This window comes from Numida meleagris, chromosome 4, assembly GCF_002078875.1.
Source record: "Numida meleagris isolate 19003 breed g44 Domestic line chromosome 4, NumMel1.0, whole genome shotgun sequence".
NCBI classification, from domain to species: Eukaryota; Metazoa; Chordata; class Aves; order Galliformes; family Numididae; genus Numida; species Numida meleagris.
This window is the reverse complement of record NC_034412.1, coordinates 39429911-39448505: the sequence shown is the minus strand read 5'-3', so window position 1 is coordinate 39448505 and position 18595 is coordinate 39429911. Positions and strand designations below refer to the sequence as shown.

The window sequence follows — 18595 nt, the reverse complement described above, 5'->3', positions numbered from 1 at the left end:
GTAAGTACTCATGAAACAAATTTTTCAAAATCTACTTGAAATCTTATAGGCAAACACTAACTGTATAAACCTTTGTGAAAATACAATTGAAACAGACCCCCGGATGTAAACGTGAGAAATATAGAACAGAACACTATAAAACTTGCCTAAACATTTTTTAGAATGAATTCAGTATTTGAAGTACACTATTAAGTGACATAATGGTATTAAATTAACCTGGTTTTGCAAAGACATTTGACAGTCCTTTCTAAGTGTCACTCTGTTGTCTACAGGAGAGCATTTAAAGAATTACAAGTGCTTGATTTAGAAAAAAGATGAAAGAAAAACTGGTCTAAGAAATATAGATGGAATATTTTACATTTATTTTTATACAGCATGAACAAATAGACAACCATAATTACGACAGGCTAATAGGCTGAAAAGGACTTGGGCCCTGCCAAAAAGAACTTGGGGGTACTGGTGGATGGCAAGTGGACATGAGCCAGCAATGAGGCCTTGCAGTGCAGAAAGCCAACTGTATCCTGAGATGTATCCAAAGAATCATGGCCAGCATGTCAAAGGAGGCAGTCTCACCTGGAGTACTGCATCCAGATGTGGAGTTCTCAGTACAGGAGGGACATGGACCTCTTAGAGCACATCCAGAGGAGGGCCACAAAAATGATCCAAGGGATGGAACACCTCTCCTACAAGACCAGGCTGAGAGAGCTGGGGCTGTTCAGCCTGGAGAAGAGAAAGCCCCAGGGAGACCTGAGAACGGCCTTTCTGTATGTAAAGAGAGGCTGTAAGAAAGAAGGAGACAGACGATTTAGCAGAGTCTGTTGTGACAGGACAAGGGGAAATGGTTTCAAACTAAACAAGGGGAGATTTAGACTGGCTATGAGGAAGACATTTTTCTACAGTAAGGGTAGTGAAGCACTGGAACAGGTTGCCCAGAGAGGTGGTGGCTGCCCCATCCTTGGATACATTCAAGGTCAGGCTGAACGGGACTCTGAGGGAACCTGATCTAGCTGTAGGTGTCCCAGATCATTGCAGGGGAGTTAGACTAGATAACCTTTAAGGGTCCCGTCCAACTCAATTGTATAGTTCTATGATTCTATATGCTCTTTTTTGTTTGTGTTGATCTGTAAACTCAATTATGTTTTACAATTCAGGACCAATATTTTATCTGAAAAGCTTCTAATTATGCTTATTATTTACTTCTGCATTTTTCTACTTTGGAGTAGATACACATAGAATGGAGAACTCTTTCAATTCAGCAAGGACATAATTAAAAATAATACATTAAAAAAATTGCAATGGCAGTTGTTGGATTCACTCAAGAAAAAATAGGCTGCCTGTAACCCTGGAAAACTGTTTTCTCTTGTTTGCCTTTGTTGTGAAAACAAATCTCATGACTCCTGGAACTGCTAAAGACCTTTCAGCAGACAAAAACTAGAATATTCCAGTTTTTTCTCTACTGAGAAATCCTGAGTGAAGGACTAAGTGTGTACTGCAAAAGCCTGTTAAACTCAAAGCAGAATCCACAGGCACTGTAAATATTGAGAACACTTGTAGGAAGTGTTTGGTATGCAGGTCCTCATTAATATTGCTTTGTTTAGCTACAAAAAAAAACACATCTGATTTGAAAATAATTTTAAAATGTGTAAATTTAAGTTTAGATTGTAGCATCCATGCTCAGAGGCTTACTGTTTAATTGCAGCACAGGTCATCATGAAATGTAGAAGAATAATAGAAGAATACTAGAGTATTAATACACATTAAAGAGTAAGCTTGAAGTTAAGATGGTCAAAACATAAACTCTAGTACAGCCTAGAGAAAAGGCCTATTACATTTTGAGTTCTTCTCTGATTTCTCATAATAAACTAGCACAAACCAGAATAATATCCTGTTTATTCTAGCTTATGAACAGTAACAAATCATTTGGGGAAAACAGTTTCCTACATATTTAACAGAACAAACCAAAATAATATATTGGACACCTCTGGAAAGATCTGTAGCTATTGTGACTCACTAAGAAATAAGGGGTTTTTTGTTCTACTGCTAAATGATGCAGTTATAACTGACATATGAATAATAAAATCTGAGTGGTGGCAAATGCAGATAAAAGAAAATAACTGAGTGATCCTCTGGTTGTGCTCAGAACGAAGGACGGGACAAAAGGAGTGTTATAATCCAGAGAGGGCTGATCAAGCACATAATATTAAAATAAACACTCAGCTCTAAGGGAATCTATATTATGCTCCAACTCAAAATGTGCTGAAAGCCCAGCTGAACAGGGAAAAGAGAGTTAGGAGCTAATTTCAGTGGCTCTGTATCACTCAGTTCTTTACCCATACAAATGAAAGAGAATCCATAAGATTTCAGCTAAGTTATGCAAGAAGATGCTAGACTGGGGTACAGCAATTAGTTGAATGTTTTCCGTTCCACTTTTCCTAGTTTGTAATGTTCCTAAAAGTATGATTTCATTATGTTTCTTTGCAGTTATTTAAAGTTGAAATTTCATGGAGCCCAGACACACAGCTATGTTTTTAGGTCTGGAGAGTACAGTAGCATTAAATAAGGTGCCACAACAGAAACTAGATACAAAGTTATTTTTGTCCTACTCGAAATTAAACGAACAAACAAACCTGAAAGCAGAATCTCTGCAGGAGAAAAGGGGATTTGGGCTATGCTGTATCCATAAATGTTGGTACTCTCTTTTTTAACAGTAATCATTGCAGCAAGGAAGATGTATGTAGATGTTATTTCTAAAACCAGATATCTTCTCAGAGACAAACTGCCGGAGTTTGAAACCACAGCAACCTCAGCAGTGGCAATTCCAAAAGGAAAATAAACAAAGATCTGAAATGTATAAAAATTATACCAGAGTATAAATGGAACTGTTGTTCCACAAAATGCAGTAGCTATTTTGTAATTTCAATATGTGCAAAGTATCCACCATGACAGTATCTTAGACATGCTTCTCAAACTTTCTAGACTAAAATTTATTTATGTAGATTGCAACATAAAGCACTTAAAATTTCAGAAAAGCTAGATTTAGGCTGATGTTATAGACATCATTCCCTCTTTATGCGTTCCCAACCTATGCAGTGCAACAGAGCACTCCTAGACAAATAACAGGCAATTCTGATTGTGGATTATATCATAACACATTCACTCTAAAAGGTAAAATTAGATTTACTTCTATAGGAAGAATAAAGCAAGTAATGATGGCGATTTTAGAAAGCCTGTATTTGTCAAGAACAGAGGATTTAAAGGCTTTTAGCAAACTGATTTTTTTAACTGATAAAAAGTATCATATTGGAGTTTTCTACAGTTACAACTCCGGCACTGGTGGTAGTAATGGAAGTGATGTTAGAAGGAGGGTTCAAGGCACTGAAACTCAAATTGCTGTCATCACTGTAGGAAAATGCTACATCTAATTGTAGACTCTCAAACAATCCAGCTAGCTTGATTTAGTTTCATGAACCATCAAGATTCAGATACTGAACTTAAGTAGGATTTTCTGGAAATAGACTGTATATAAATTCTTAATGCGACTTGAAACTCACACTGTTCAAATATTGTCCTCTTTATATTACACTTGAGTTTTTAAATTGAATTATGCAGTATTTTATGGCATTTAACAAATTTAATGATCAGAAGACAGAATTTTTTACAAGTGTGTTTTACAAGAACTACAAGCATGCCGAGAACTGAGGACAACTCTTCTAAGCTTGTATTCACAATGACCTGAGTCATCTCAGTTTCAGAATGAAAATAAGCTAAAGCATTTACCTCAGCAGGTTTCCATTTCCTATTCTAGAAAGTAAACTGTTTGAATATGAATAAAATATCATTCTTCCTGTTGCTGTAGTAATAAATCGTTTCTTGCCATTATTCAAAGGGTGTTTTACATACACAGACCCACACATCACCGAAAGCTGGGAGTATTCTGTTATACATTGTGGTTCATGCTTATTTCTAACAATAATTTTAACTGCACTACTTGACAAACGTAATTCAAAGGAATTTGCTTTCTAAAATATGCAATTCTCACATGCAGCCACTGGATGGACTTACGGAGCTAGTGAATATTTTTTGGTTGTAGACAAGATATACAATTAGGCAAGCAATTGAGAAGAACTTTCCCTTCTGGGCAGCAAAAAATTTTCATTGGAAAAGGCCTGAGCCTACAAAGCAAGGTACAAGAAGGGATTTTAGTCTCTTCACTTCCATTGATCTTTATTTTTCAGCGCTGCTAATTTACAAAATACTAGGCTGTGGAAATGAAACAGAGTGATACGAAACTTGATCGTAAGAGAACATGTAAGCCAGTTCTAAACATGATTACTTGGTACTAAAGTTCCAGAGTAAAAGCACTAGAAATTGTACTGAAAAGAAACAGTCTGGAAACAGAAGCAAATCAGAGTTATTTGAATTTCTGTTCAATTTTTTAGAAGTTCACTACTTCAAAATATCCATACTCTTTAAGAATGATTTTGGGAAATATTTGCTTTAGATATCTCACTTTTTTCTGGAATAGGAATCATATGAAAATTTGAATCTCTCTGCATAGCATTTGAAAAACAAGCCTTGCATTAAATCATCCAACAATACAAAAATTATAGTCCTTTCTTTCGTATAGCTGGCTGCCACAATTACTTCTGAGTATTTCATATGTATTATATTTAGTTATAGAACAGTCTATTCAATGCACTTTTTAGACTAGTTTTCATTCAGCGTATACAACAGTAACACATATATGTGTGATTCCATACTTTCCTGCACTTCTGTAGCTAAGAACAGTAGGTTTCAGTTATGGCAGGAAAACTCACTAAATCTACCCGACTCCTTGAACTTCACGTAAATAGGGTCATTGTGGGGGAGCAAAGTTAAGCTAGGGAATTAAAGCATAATGAAAAAAGAGCTCTTGCATAAATCTTTCCACACTTGTTGTTCTAAAGCTGAGGCAGTGACAGACATTAACACGGCCCCTTCACTCTCTCGATATAACCACCTGTAGGATATAAATGTGATTACATTGTTTTACCACTTTAGGGTAAACCACTTCCACGGCCATCTCCCTATTCTGTCCCAAATTGTTCAGAATCCCACCAAAGGTAACTATAGTTGAGATTACTCTGCATGCCTGGATTTCTTTTCTCTTTGTACTGTTAAGTACAAACTACTGTTATATGTAGACTTTCTGTAGCGAGTGGAAGTCCTCTGACTATTTAATTGCATGAGATGGTCTTGCAGAGCATACTGTTATAGTCAGGATGAATGAGATACAGCTTTATAGAGCACACGAGCTGGAAAGAAAGACTGTATCTGGTTCTGATTTAGAGTGACTGTATACTGCTTTCAGCCCTCTTCTGGAACAAAATATGAAAGGAGGCTATAGACATCTCATCAACCTATATTGATCTTATTTAACTTCTTGACCCTGAGAACAGGAACTCTGTGGATATAAAAAAGAACCTGCAGAAAAAACTCATTCTGGATCTCCCCAGTTTTTTGCCACGTTCTACCACATTCTGTAAATTCGTCATTTTTAGAAAAGCAAATCAAGCCTGATGCAGGGCCCAGAACACACTAACTGAGCAGCCACATTCAAAGTTATACATGTACTTTAACACCATTCTAAGTCAGGAGATGATATCCATGAATTAATTGCCTGTGGTGATAAGGCAGGACATGGAATAAGAAGAAGTTACACCTCTTAAAATTATAATAATCATAGTGTCAATCATTGGACACTGGTCAGAAAGGAATGCAATATTCCTCTGGCATGCCAAGACTTCTGAATGCTATATGTTGTCCTGATCTCAGATGGGGGAATAACATCTGGTATAAGAACCCTGCAGTTACAGCATGCTCTTCTCTCTCCCTCCCTACCTCCCTGACAATTACAGACAGTGATCTTGCAGGAATGAAGTCAGGCTACAAGAATATTGAATGACTGAGTCAGGGACTAGGAATGGGACCGGCAACTGTAGAGTCTGCCTGATACATTTGATTGCCCAAAAGAAAAATCGTGACAAAGTTGTTTCTCTTTTATCTCTCCCTATACAACTGGATTTTCTTCCTTATATCTCTCTCATACATCCAGTGTCATACCATATGTGTGTGCCTCCCTGCTAAAAATCTCCTGGAAGACTTCATAGCTCAGCCAAGAATGCTTCCACTGCAAAGCCCCTGAGCATGACTTGCTATTCTTGGCTTGTTCTGCCCTCCTTTAATTTCTTGACCTTGTTCTGGAACTAGGTGTCAGTCTGCTTTTAATCATGCCAGACTAACCAAACAGCAATCTTCTCATACCAGTGCTGATTTAGGAAGCCTCTGCAAAGCTGCTGCTTTGAGAATCTTCAAGCATACAGAGATTAGGTCACACAACACTTCCTTCCAGGGTAGTTGGCACCATGAGTTGCCGGCTCCAAGCTGGAACAATATGATGGGTGGGGCAATATCCTAACATTATAGAGGGCAATGTTAATAGAGTCTATGGAATTACTTATACCACTAATCTAACCACCTACATAAGCAAATCAAGTGAATCACCTACCTTACTGGTCTACCAAGTCTCAGACACACGTGATACCAGAGATCACACAAATTAGATTTTTAAAGTACTTCTAAATTACATATTACAATTCAAGCTACTTAGAAACACATACTAAATTCGGGAGCGGTCGTCCTTCAGGCAGAATATCTTGGTAATTTATTGTTCTGGATGAACCATTGAGTAAGAAACTGTTTATTCCTACAAATAGTATATCAGTTAAAAGTTCTCAACCCAAGGAATTGCAACATAATTTCATTATTCTGTCACTATGTCAAACTTCTTAATCTGCTTTGGTTTAGAAATATGAAATAAATATTTATAATAATAATTAAGTATGTTTTAATGAAAGATCTGTCAGGCAATTGGTTTCCAGAGGTAACAATAACAAAGCTGATTCAAAACTAGTATTTTATATGCACAGACTGTTCAGAGATTTTTCAGTAAATTGCTTTATTTGCATTGGATGCAGTACTCAAATCATTCAAACTAGTAATCAATAAGTTCTAGTTACTGCTCACCTGAGACTGTAATAGTAAATCTGTCCTATAACAGCCAGATGACAAATATCAGAAAAAATGTTGCCAAGACTGAGGATTTGGTCTGTGTTGAGGCCTGTAGATTCCCCCCCTGCTCTGTGCAATGCCACTGCGCATATATTATGTCACAGTGCAGGCTAAGAGCAGCTTGGAAAACTGCAAGTGTGAGTGACATATGACATACAGTATGAATTCCCCTGACTTAATTAACATTTTGACACATAAAAATTCTAGTAGTCAATTCTTGTAATTTATAAAATTGGCTTTGACTTCTAGTGGGGCATTCAGGTCTGCCACACTGAAGAAGTAACAAGATTACAGTACCCATATTGCTCAACCTCAATATTTGAAATACCTAAACCTTGTGTCAAATTATTTTCTGCTTATCAAGAGTGCCTGCATATACTCATACTGACATTTCACTGTTTATTTCAGATTAGCTTTTTAAAGGAACAAAGACTATCAGTGCATGTTTCCATGTGCTCTGTAACCTATTTCTACCCAATTTAGGGTTAAACTTCTGGCACCATACACATAGCTTTTGCTCACTGGAAGCAAACGCAAATATCCATGCAAATACAAAGGAAGGAATTTGAAAGTAAAAGTAATAATTTGCAACTCCAAAACAACTGTTGAAAAAACTGATAAATTTTCTATCCAGGAGGTGATCTATTGTATTTATGTATAATAAAATTCCAAAGCCAGAAGTTGGCAACAACAAGCTTCTCTCCCCACTAATACAGGTGTATCCAAAGCTGATCGATGAAGCTCATAGGCAAGCTCAATGGAGCAAGTCCTAATCCAGAGGTAACTCTACCCGTGTTTTGTTCATCTTCTGTGCTTTAAAACTCCTTGTACTGTGTCACAGCTATCTGTGCTTGATTTTGATCCTCGCTGCTTATAATGAGGTATGTCTTTTTTATGAGTTAGTTCTTAACTTAGGAAAACGAGATGTGAGATGTGAAAACATTACACAGTATACTTTTCAGTCAGAAATGCCAGTCTCTCACTGCTTACTAATGTGCAGACTGCACACCACAAACCCACCCTCTCTAGAAATCCAGCCTAAGTGAGGGACTGGATTCCTTCAAAAGGAGTGGGGGTGAACAATGCAGGCTATTAATTTTAAATACCAATATGCATCAGTATGTACCAATACTTGAATAAATTTTATATATCTCATCCATGATTCAGAACCTCTGGATGATCTCAGAGTATTAAAATGGTGAATGATTCTGAAAATCAAGGGAAAAACCTTTAAATGAGTGCTTGATTTATTTGTGTTAAGAGCTTACTCATGAGCAAAGATCAGTGGAAACACATGCCACAATTACAAAGCAGTGTCAGTGGGAAAGGAATATACAGTCTAGCGTACATCACAAAACTCATAGGACATACAGAGCAGAGAGGCATACTGCAATCTTCCTCATAATGTGTTTTTCTTGAATTAAGGAGTTTCTAAATATAGCAGTATTATGCATGAATTACTTAGATAAACTGGAGTGGCAATATCATTTTATGTAGAAGTAGAAAAATGCTTCTCCCTAGAAATAAGTAAAGATTATAACTGTAATTTCACAATCAGCTTAAGCCAATCTGTTTGCACAGTTGTGGAAAGCAGCTATTCTGTCCTCTCCTCCATCTCTGGCTGTAAGCTTATGCCTTTCCCTTGCCAGGGCTCTGTGCCATAAAACAACACTGTTCCTTCAATAAAGCTACCTTATGTTAGACCAGCTTAGAGAACACAGCAGCAAACTCAGTGACAAGTGGTATAGATGTCTTAGGTAGCATTAAGTTGAGATACTAATGAGGTGCGAATGACTCGGGAATCCAAAAATCTGTTTTCATGCTTAAGCGCTTGATACAGTGGATGGCTGCATGCCTCAAAATGAAATCCAAAACAACTGAAGAACTGATGAAGAAGCTGCTTGAAGACACCATCTTAGCCAGTACTTACCTAGAGCAGGTCAAGAGGGAAGTGTCAGTGCATGGTTGCTATTCCTCTGTTCCATCTACTTTGGTGTGAACATGCAGAAATTCCATTATGGCAATAACACTCCAATTCATAGCCCTTGGTCAGAGGTGGGAAATCTGGGCTAATTTCTTTTTTTGGCCAAGAACAGTGACAAACAAATCTCTCTAATGTGTGCGCTGATCACCAGCCTAACATTTTGCTGTTGGATGAAGGCTGGAGTAAAGGAAATGGCCAGACATTTAATTTTGTACAACCTGAAGAGAAAAGGGGATGTTAGGTGCACTGGGCAAGATAGGAAACACGTCACTAATCCCTTAGCGTAAAAAGAAACAACACATAGAATAAGAGAATATCCTGAGTTGGAAGGAACTCACAAGCCTCAAGTCCAACACCTGGTGCTGCAAAGGACCACCTAAAAATCAGGCCATATGTCTGAAAGCATCTAAATGACAAGATGACAAACTGTAGTTCTACATCTAAATGTAGCGGAATGAAGAATTTAACATTCTTATATGTGAGATGCTAATTACTGTCAGTTAAAAACAAAACATCAACAACCCAAACCATAGACTTGTCTTACAAAACTTTAAGGGTGGTCTTTTTTCATGCATCCAGATTGAGGCTGTGTTTGTCCCACATTAACTTACTTTTTCAAGCCTTCAATTTCTGCTGTAAGGTAGTACTCATACAGAAGTCACTATTCCCATCTATGCACAGTTACATGAATAATGATAAGCAATGACAGGTATTTCTAAAATGTAGCTTGAATGGCTGTAACTTCACCATCTCAGCCAGAATGCCTCCAGAATAAGTAGTGGAGACACATATCACAGCAACATCCATCAGACTTTTTTGAAGAAGTACAGACATTTCACCATTCTTGATTTTTGGATTCTTCTTTCCTTGGCTGTAGAGATGAGCGATGCGACTATAGAGCAATTTTCTATATTATTCACAGAACTTTGAATCTCAGCCTTCAAACAAGTTAAAGCAATCTGACGACTGCTTCAGATTGGACTGTCCTGCTCGACCAGTACAACTACTGCTCTTTACCTAGGAATCTTTTCATGAGTTGCCAGTCAGGTCACCCAAACTCTCAGTTCAAAGAGCAACAGAATCAGCTACCATGTCCTCACATTTCTCTGGAAGTTCTTATATCAACACAGAGCATCTCACTTAATTGAATTCCCAAGTGCAAATCAATAGAAAGGATACAAAAGAAAAGAAGTAGTACTAGCCACGATCTCTCCTGATCACCAGATTTGAATTGCAAAGCCAATCATAAAAACTGCATTCAGTAACAGAGATTTCTTTCTGTTTTGGAGAAGAACTAAATTGGTTGCAATACGTTATTTCTAATTTATTTTCACAACAAAGGGTAAGAATATATTTAATCAAGGAAACTAGGTTATATCAGCTGCTCGTGGAAGCTGATAAAAAAAGGAACTGCAAGTGTCATAATAAGGTAACACCTGTCTTCCTGGCTGTAAAATGTCTGGAATTTTATCAGAATCAAACTTTGCAGTGTTTGCATACCTGTGTCAGTTCACAGTTCTCTATTCCCTAGACAGACGAAGACATCATAGAGAGTTCCCCTTTGCATTTTGAAAAGGAATTGGATCATAGACTCGTAGAATCATAGACTCACAGAATCATAGACTCACAATCATAGACTCACAGAATCATAGACTCACAGAATGGCTTGGGTTGGAAGGGGCCTCAAGGATCACCAGGTTCCAACCCTCTGCCACAGGCAGGGTTGCCAGCCTCAAGTACAAGATCAGGTTGCCCAAGTTCCCACCCAGCCTGGCCTTGAACACCTCCAGTGTCAGGGCATTCACAGCCTCTCTGGGTAGCCTGTTCCAGCACCTCATCACTCTCTCAGTAAAAGACTTCTGCCTGACATCTAATCTAAATCTCCGTTCCCTTAGTTTAAAACCATTCCCACTTGTCCTATCACTATCTACCTATGTAAAAAGTTGTTTTTCCTCATGTTTATAAACTCCAGGAAAACACAGTTTTCCTACTTACTATCATTTTGGGATGAAGAGTTTGGGCCTCTACACTTGGTCACTGATCATGGCCATAAACACATACCAAGTCTAATGTCATTCTGCTGTACATTTGCATATTTCAGGGTACTTTCAGAATGATATTAAATTTAGGCTTACAGCCAGTCCATTAAGATGGCAGGAATTAAGATGACAGGAAGCAGCACCTATGCTGTTCAATAGCAGCTATGGTGAAAGTAAAAGGCAGGGGACCAGAGCAAGTTGTCTGCTGTATCTGAAAGACATTCTAGGGATCTAATTCTGAGCAGGACACAACCTTTAAAAAACACTAGATCAAATTTTCTTATTAAGTAAGTCTTTTCCTTAAGAGTTTTTTTCTTTTCTTCTTCTGTGTGCAGCCTTTAATTAGCCTAGTCAGACACAAGCAGTATTAGCTACTTTGTCACAATTACCCACATTTTGTAGCTAATTAATCCTTGAATAGTCTTAAGGCTACCAGCAATTTTAGTACAATTGGCAGCCTGAGGCCCCTAGGAACGGTTCCAGCAACCAAGAATAGCTGGAACAGAGTCGGGCCAGCCGTGACCCTTTCTCCTCAGCCACAACCTAACACATATCTACCATGCCAAAGGCAAGAGCAACACAGAAATGAAAATACTCCTGAGTGGCTAAATGTGCTCTCTTTATGGCCTTTTAAAACTAGTGGAGAAGCATAAAGAGGCTACGGGGAAATGGAAAATAGGACCTTTTAAATGCTAAAGCATTGGCAGGACTACTAATGATTTTTCAGTTTTGCAATGTTCCATAAAAACAACAGTAAAAACGATTACATGGGATCAGATTCTGACACAAGACTTTTATTCACTGATGCCTCATATTGAAGTAATTTTGCTGCAATGTGAGTTTCAAGTGTGAATAAAATGCTGTGACTTGACAATATTTCACGCGTATTTTACACAGGTACAAGAAACTTCACAGGGGACACACAGGGACAGCAAAGAAGCATCAAGACCTGTGATCAGTAAAATTATTTCGGCCATACACTTGTGGCAAACTAAACTTAACATAAAAATTGAAATTAGAACTTCAGCTTCAAATACACTGTTAACTCAGATTTTGTTCCACAACTCCACCAAACAGTACTGGATTTGTCGAGAATGGGGAATTCCTTTGAAAATCCTTCTGAAGGTTACGAAGGATCCTCTTCTAAGTGGTTACACCCTCACTGAAGGTTTACCCCTTAACTTCTGCTTTTGCTAACCCCTTCAGTTTAGACCAGTGTTTTCTGATCTAAAGTTTCTTATCAGATTCTCAAAGGGAACTGACTTCTTGCACTGCATGACCATTTGATCTGGTGCAAAAGAAGAGGTGACCACACTTGATGCAAGTCTGAAGGAAGAGCACAACTGGCCATACCCCCTGGCTGCCCACTGTTGCTCTGAATTAGCCAAGCAGTAAAACCGCAACCCATTCAAAACCACTCTAGAAACTACTTTCCACTGAACTGTGAAGAACATGAGAATTGGCAGAAGATGTTGCAAGATGATTAGCCTTCAAGTTAGTAGGTATCCACTGTGTGGAGTTGACAACTACATTCTTTTAATTTAATCTTTAGCTTATCAGAGCTGATGAGCAAACTGATACAAATATAACCACAGATATGTCAGCATTGCTGAGGCTGACTGTGAGACAGACACTGGACTCTGAGCAACAGTAATAGCTCAGCTGTCAGCAGCAACACCACAAAGCTATACATGAAAATACGTTGCCTTGGGCAACAATACTGACTTAAGTCACTTCAAACAACTTTTCCCTCCTTCCTGCCTGTCCTATTCCCTTGACAACCACATTACTTGATCAACAAAACTGTTTGTCAGGCTGCAGTGTGAATCAGGCCCAGAGCACTAAACTGAAGAAAAACGCTGCAAGAAAATGTTGCTGGGCATTTTAAACTGAATTAGTGTCCTGATTCAGTTCACAAACATCAGCATAAACAGCTGTGTTGGCACAGCTGAAAGGGTGTCCAGAACAAGCAGCTGGCAGTTGAGGTGAGACTTGGGAACGCCTTAAAACAGGCTGCTGCTGGGAAAAGTGCACATGAAACAATACATTCACTGTATCCGCTTTGGCACAGCATACCCACATGTGTTGGCCACTTCCAGAGCCACAGTAAATGATTTTATTTACTGCCATTTTCTGACTCACCAGTAATCTTTTCCGAGTCTTTTTGAAGAAATTTGCCTTCCCTTCTGGGAGGAGAGTGGGAATTGGATAAACAACTGAATGCTCTTAGCACATGATTGCAATTTACCAGCCTAAGGGAAAACAAAAGAAAACCATATCTAATTTGGGTTCCACTGAAGTACAGACACAAACCTCGATCCTTCTGACTGGTATCACTAAGATACTCCTCATCTCAGTATTTCAGTTTCAGCTACGCTAAGACCATATCAAAAGCACTGCACAAAATTCACCCAGGGTGTAAGAGCTATAACATTTCCCAAAATAACTCTAGTGTTCTGACTCACAATTTCTTGCCTGTTGTGTTCCTCTAACCTCAGAGTCCAAGACTAGAAGAAGAGGCAAAATTTCTTCCTGCAGTGGTCCTGCTCATAGATCAGATACAAGGATAGTCATATTGTAGGATAGATATTGTGGAAAAAACATCTTAACAAGATAGCCAAACACTAAAGCAAGGAGTGACCAAGGAGTACTATCTGCATGACTTTGATAAGGCTCTGAGGGCAAAATATGGTTTCAATGGAGTGAAGGTAACAACTTCCCTTTTTGTTACATTTAATCCCCCCTATAAGTTTGCCGTGTAAGCAATTAGATAATTCCAGTGGCTTTGAGGAGCTCAATGCCTAGAAGCAAAATCCCAAAAGGTGAAGAGTCACTGTTAAATTTTCAGTTTTTATAGTACCAAAGGAGAAGGTATTGATTTGGGTTTTTGAGTCTCCTTCCAGATGGTGGAGATCCTATACCTTTTTCCACCTCTTCTTTTAAGTGACTTGAAAAAAACGTAGGCCTGATACAGGTAATAGTTGGGGCAGGATAATGAAGGAAATGGGGGCTAGTATTCCACACTAGGTGTGTCCTGTCTCTTGATATTGCTTGTAGCATTCCAAAGCCAATATGAAGCCTGAGACAGGGAAGACAAAGCCATGACTCTGTGCAATTCAGAAATCAATTTGAGGGCTAAAGCTTTGGCATAGGTATAAGGCCTTGATACCAAAAAACAAAACTAAAAAAAAGATTTTAAAATGCTTGCTTATAGGAACATTACTATATTCATTTTCTGTAAGGCTGTAAGGCTGTGTAGACCTACTCAAGAAATCAGAAGATGGTTTTGCCTTGCAATATGAGAGCCTTTCTAAGCATTTTTTTTTTATTTAGGGGGACTTCTTTTCCTATCATTTGTGAGCAAATCCTAAGTTAGGGGTGCCATTTGCCATTGCTTTGCAATGGGATTTAAGTACATAGGGAGGTAACAACGTAACAATTACAATAATTACATATAATTATAAATTATCTTGTGTAAAAAATTTTTGTGAGCTTTGCCTTACGATATAACTTATTTTAAAAGACATTTATATCCTAAAAAACATTTCAAAATATTTTTGACATTAAAAAATGCATTAGTAAGGTTTCATAGACATTACTGTTTAATGACTAATTATTTCTTTTGTGATCAAGATGCTCTTACTCAGATACATTTTGATGATAGCATGTTCTCTGGAGGCTGGTATGACTGGTGCAGGTGTGTAGAGAACAGTGAGACAATAGAGAACAGTGAGACCAGCTCACTGAAGTGAAACTAATTATGTTAAGGGCAATAGTTACTAATAGACTCTGTGTAGCTTACAGCCAGGACCCATAATTGATGGAAGACTGGCTGGCAATCAGGGTGCTGAGAAGGTAAGCAGGAAGGAGGAGGGATACAGGACTACATTTGCATCTGAGGAATCACATTTCTGTGTACCAAAGATCCCTTGGATACATGGTTATACAAGCATTCCTCAGCTACAACACACTTGCTGTCCTTCTCCACGTTGTTCGTAACGGAAGAGTAAGCTGTCAATGCCTTTTTAAAATATCCTATTCTGTTTGAATTCTGTTGAAAATCCAGCAATTTAACAAAGCCCTATCATTTAGGGGAATCAGACCCATCTGGGCCAACTATACTCAGTATTTTTCAGTCTTTGGGATTTGTGATGTCCCCTGGGCATCCAAATCTACTTAGGAAAATGTCTCTATAGCATCTGTGGCTCGGTAGCTGTACCCTCCCGGTCCCAAGTGCACTATAATCACTGGCAGGATGGCTGTTGTTTCTTCTGCAGGTAAAGTCAAATTGACAAATCACATTATTGATTATCTACATACACAGCAAATATCTATGTATCATCAAAACTTTGCGTATTTCATCAAATTTCTCTTGGAAGAGTTTTCTACTGATGCTTTAACAAAGCATCGCTTTTCAGAAAATTCAATCCTGCAGCACGTTTTTCATTATCTTCTCCTATGTACTTAGTACTTGGACACAATGTAATACAATTGCAGTAAAATAGCACCAGCAGTACAGATTACATCTAACTGGTCATGAGCCCAAGCATGTGTCGAGAGTACATTATGCAAGTGCTTTGTAAGAACTGAATAGTGGTATATTGTCAAGAGTCTATGTTATTCCCCCACGGGAAACTGTATTGAAAACACCAATCTGGTGTCAATCTGAGAACAAATCTAAGCTTTTAAGGGGTGATAGTGGTAGCAGAAATAGTAGCAGGAGACTGCTAAAGAGACATTTCAGCCCTGTCAAGAATGATTTTGCAAAGTTCACTAAAATTTTTCAAGAGAAATTGAATGACTCCTTAATTTGTAATTTTTGAATTCTCCAAAATGCTTAGTAGAACTACAGCTCTACAAACTCTTAACTAAGACCTGCACAATAAGAATCGTTGCTAAATTTAGGGATGTGTGTGCTGTTTACATGAGACAGGCATATTACTTATTATAATTCCAATTTTTAGAAGTCTTGTACCTGTAGAAGTTTTATTACCATAATTCTGTCAGTTAGGAGAACATTTTCATTGACATATGCCAGCACAATTATTATATAGGTGCAGTTGTACTAGAACGAAGCTGACTTAAAGCCTACAGTACATGCTGTACTTTACAAAAGTATTTCTGTATTTGTATAATTTCACCTACCTTACAATATTGTTTTCAAATTATTCCCTGGAACGGAGGTACATGTAGGCTCTTACCCTGAGTTTGCCAGGAACAATCATTTTTTCAGTTTATCCTACACCATCACTCATTTTTGCCAGGTCTGCTATAAATTTCCAGCTCCATTTGTTTCCATAAACTAGACACTTCAGAGGAGGAAAAAAAAAAAAAAGAAAAAGAAAAATCAGAGACAGTACCAGTTTTCATAACATCTATTATTCTTCAGTTAAATCAGTTCCATGGGCTGGTCCACCACGCACTCCCCAAAAATTGCTGTGCTAGCCCAGTAAAGACAGAATTGCAGGTATAAAAGTGAGTAGCCAAGGTCGTTTAGCCTATGTTAAGCAGTACTGGCATTGAATGTTGAATTGCAGTTGATTACCACCCACGGCCAAAGACAGACAATACTTCAGTGACAGTAAATTCATATATTCTAATGAAATTAAATGACAATTAACAAAACTCTAACAAAACTTTGAACAATCTCAGCTAATTTTATATCAAAGTTAGTATACATCTAAATACACTTATGGGTTCAACCTTTAGATTTAGGAAAACTCAAAAATCATCTGTTTCACCCTCTAATATTCTTGTTTACTGTCTTTACCTCCAGTAACTACTGTCATGACAATTCATCTTCAGGATGAGATGCCAAAGATACATCATATGACACAGTAGCTGCATATTTAAAAGAAGAAACATGGAAGGATGCACAAAATAAAATCTTTATCTTTCACAACACGAGCCTGATTCTAAACTTTTAATTTCAGGAACTATATTTCTAATTATCATTATGAATCAACGTTTCCCATCTCATCGCTTACATTAATACGTAAGTACACTTGGGATTTCTATGTACATTGTATTCTAAAATATTTCTGTATCTGCCTAAGGTGTAAAATACTTCTTGAATTTGTGACTTTTCCCTTCTTTTCCTCTGAGGAAAAAAAATGTCAGTCTTTTTACAGTTAATCAGATGTAGACATGCACAGGCTTAAAAAAGATTTGTCTAAGGACTTGTTAGGGTTTACTGCATATTAGTATGGTAGGTATCCTGTGAGATTGTAAATACCTTGAAGAAATAATTTGTCCCAGGTGAGTTAATATCAGATGAGATACTGTCTGTTTGTACTACTCTACTACTATGCATAGTAATCAGGTATATCTCCTACTCAGCTGGCAGAAAGCAGGCATAAAATCTGAAAAAACACTGTAGCATATGCTCTGGCTGATTCGATAAAAATGCAGTCATGTATATATACCAACACAGATCAAATTTTTACTGCCAGGAAATCCAGCATGCACAGACTTGATATTACTTGCTACAGAACTACAGACATATATTGCTTCGTATTTTCTGTGCATTAATTTTTAGTTACTTTATGATGAGCATGAATAAAGAGTACAAGTTTGCTTGAAATCTTCCAGCCAAATGTGTGAAGTGACCCTACTGTAGTACAATGGCTCTTCGAATAAGAACAAATATGATCTCCACACAGCATGAATGTCTCATTCATAATATCAGCATACATGATTTTGAACTTCCATGGTCTAAACAGAGATTATTTTACTTAAGGCAAAAGAGGCTGTTAATGCCCTTCAGCAAAAAAGATGTTAGACTGGCAGCATAAATGCACACTTAGAGATACACTCATGAACAATGTAGAAATTTTTGTGTTACTTTTTACCTTTTTACAGCCACTAATAGCACTGGAGCAGAGAAAATCAGGCTACTCTGAGTTTCTATAGGAGGTAGTCCCGTGCAAGCTTTATCCTGTGCCTGAACTCTCACATACACCTCACACTGTCTGCACAACTCAATCCTTTTTCAACCCAAATTACTAAAAGTAATGGTTGCTGTTACCACTGGAGGAAAATTTAGTCTCTAAAGAATATTTCTGCATGACTGCATTGAACATAGATGTTAACAGGAAGTCGTCTTGAAGACAAGTTAAGTCTTTCTTAATCCTTACAGGCTGTTTCTGTTTTAACGCCCCTCCAGCTTCCAATTCTAACAGACTTCTAAATTATAATATTGTATTACTTCTTTGGAAGATGGATTTCCCACTTCATTTCAGCATAGCTCTAATCAACATTCAAAATGCAAAGAAGGTAGGGTGCAAAGAGAGAAAATACAGATACATACACAGTGAGCCTGCTCTTCCAGTGTCTTATGTTTTATTTAGTCATACACGCTTCTGGTAGGTGAATATCAAAGGCAGGTCAAAGGCTGCTGTTTACATTTAACAGTATTAAATACTCACTTTCAAAATGCTTTAATAATGAAAGACTTAGAAAC

The 18595-nt window shown here is 37.7% G+C and overlaps 1 protein-coding gene across 1 annotated transcript in view; it reads right to left on the bottom strand.

The window, feature by feature from the left end:
- JADE1 (jade family PHD finger 1) overlaps positions 1 to 13381 on the bottom strand; it is a 142212-nt gene extending 128831 nt beyond the window's left edge. Inside the window, exon 1 of the mRNA XM_021394309.1 lies at positions 13276 to 13381. The gene's annotated coding sequence lies outside the window, so the exon portion shown is untranslated. The remainder of the gene's footprint in view (positions 1 to 13275) is intronic.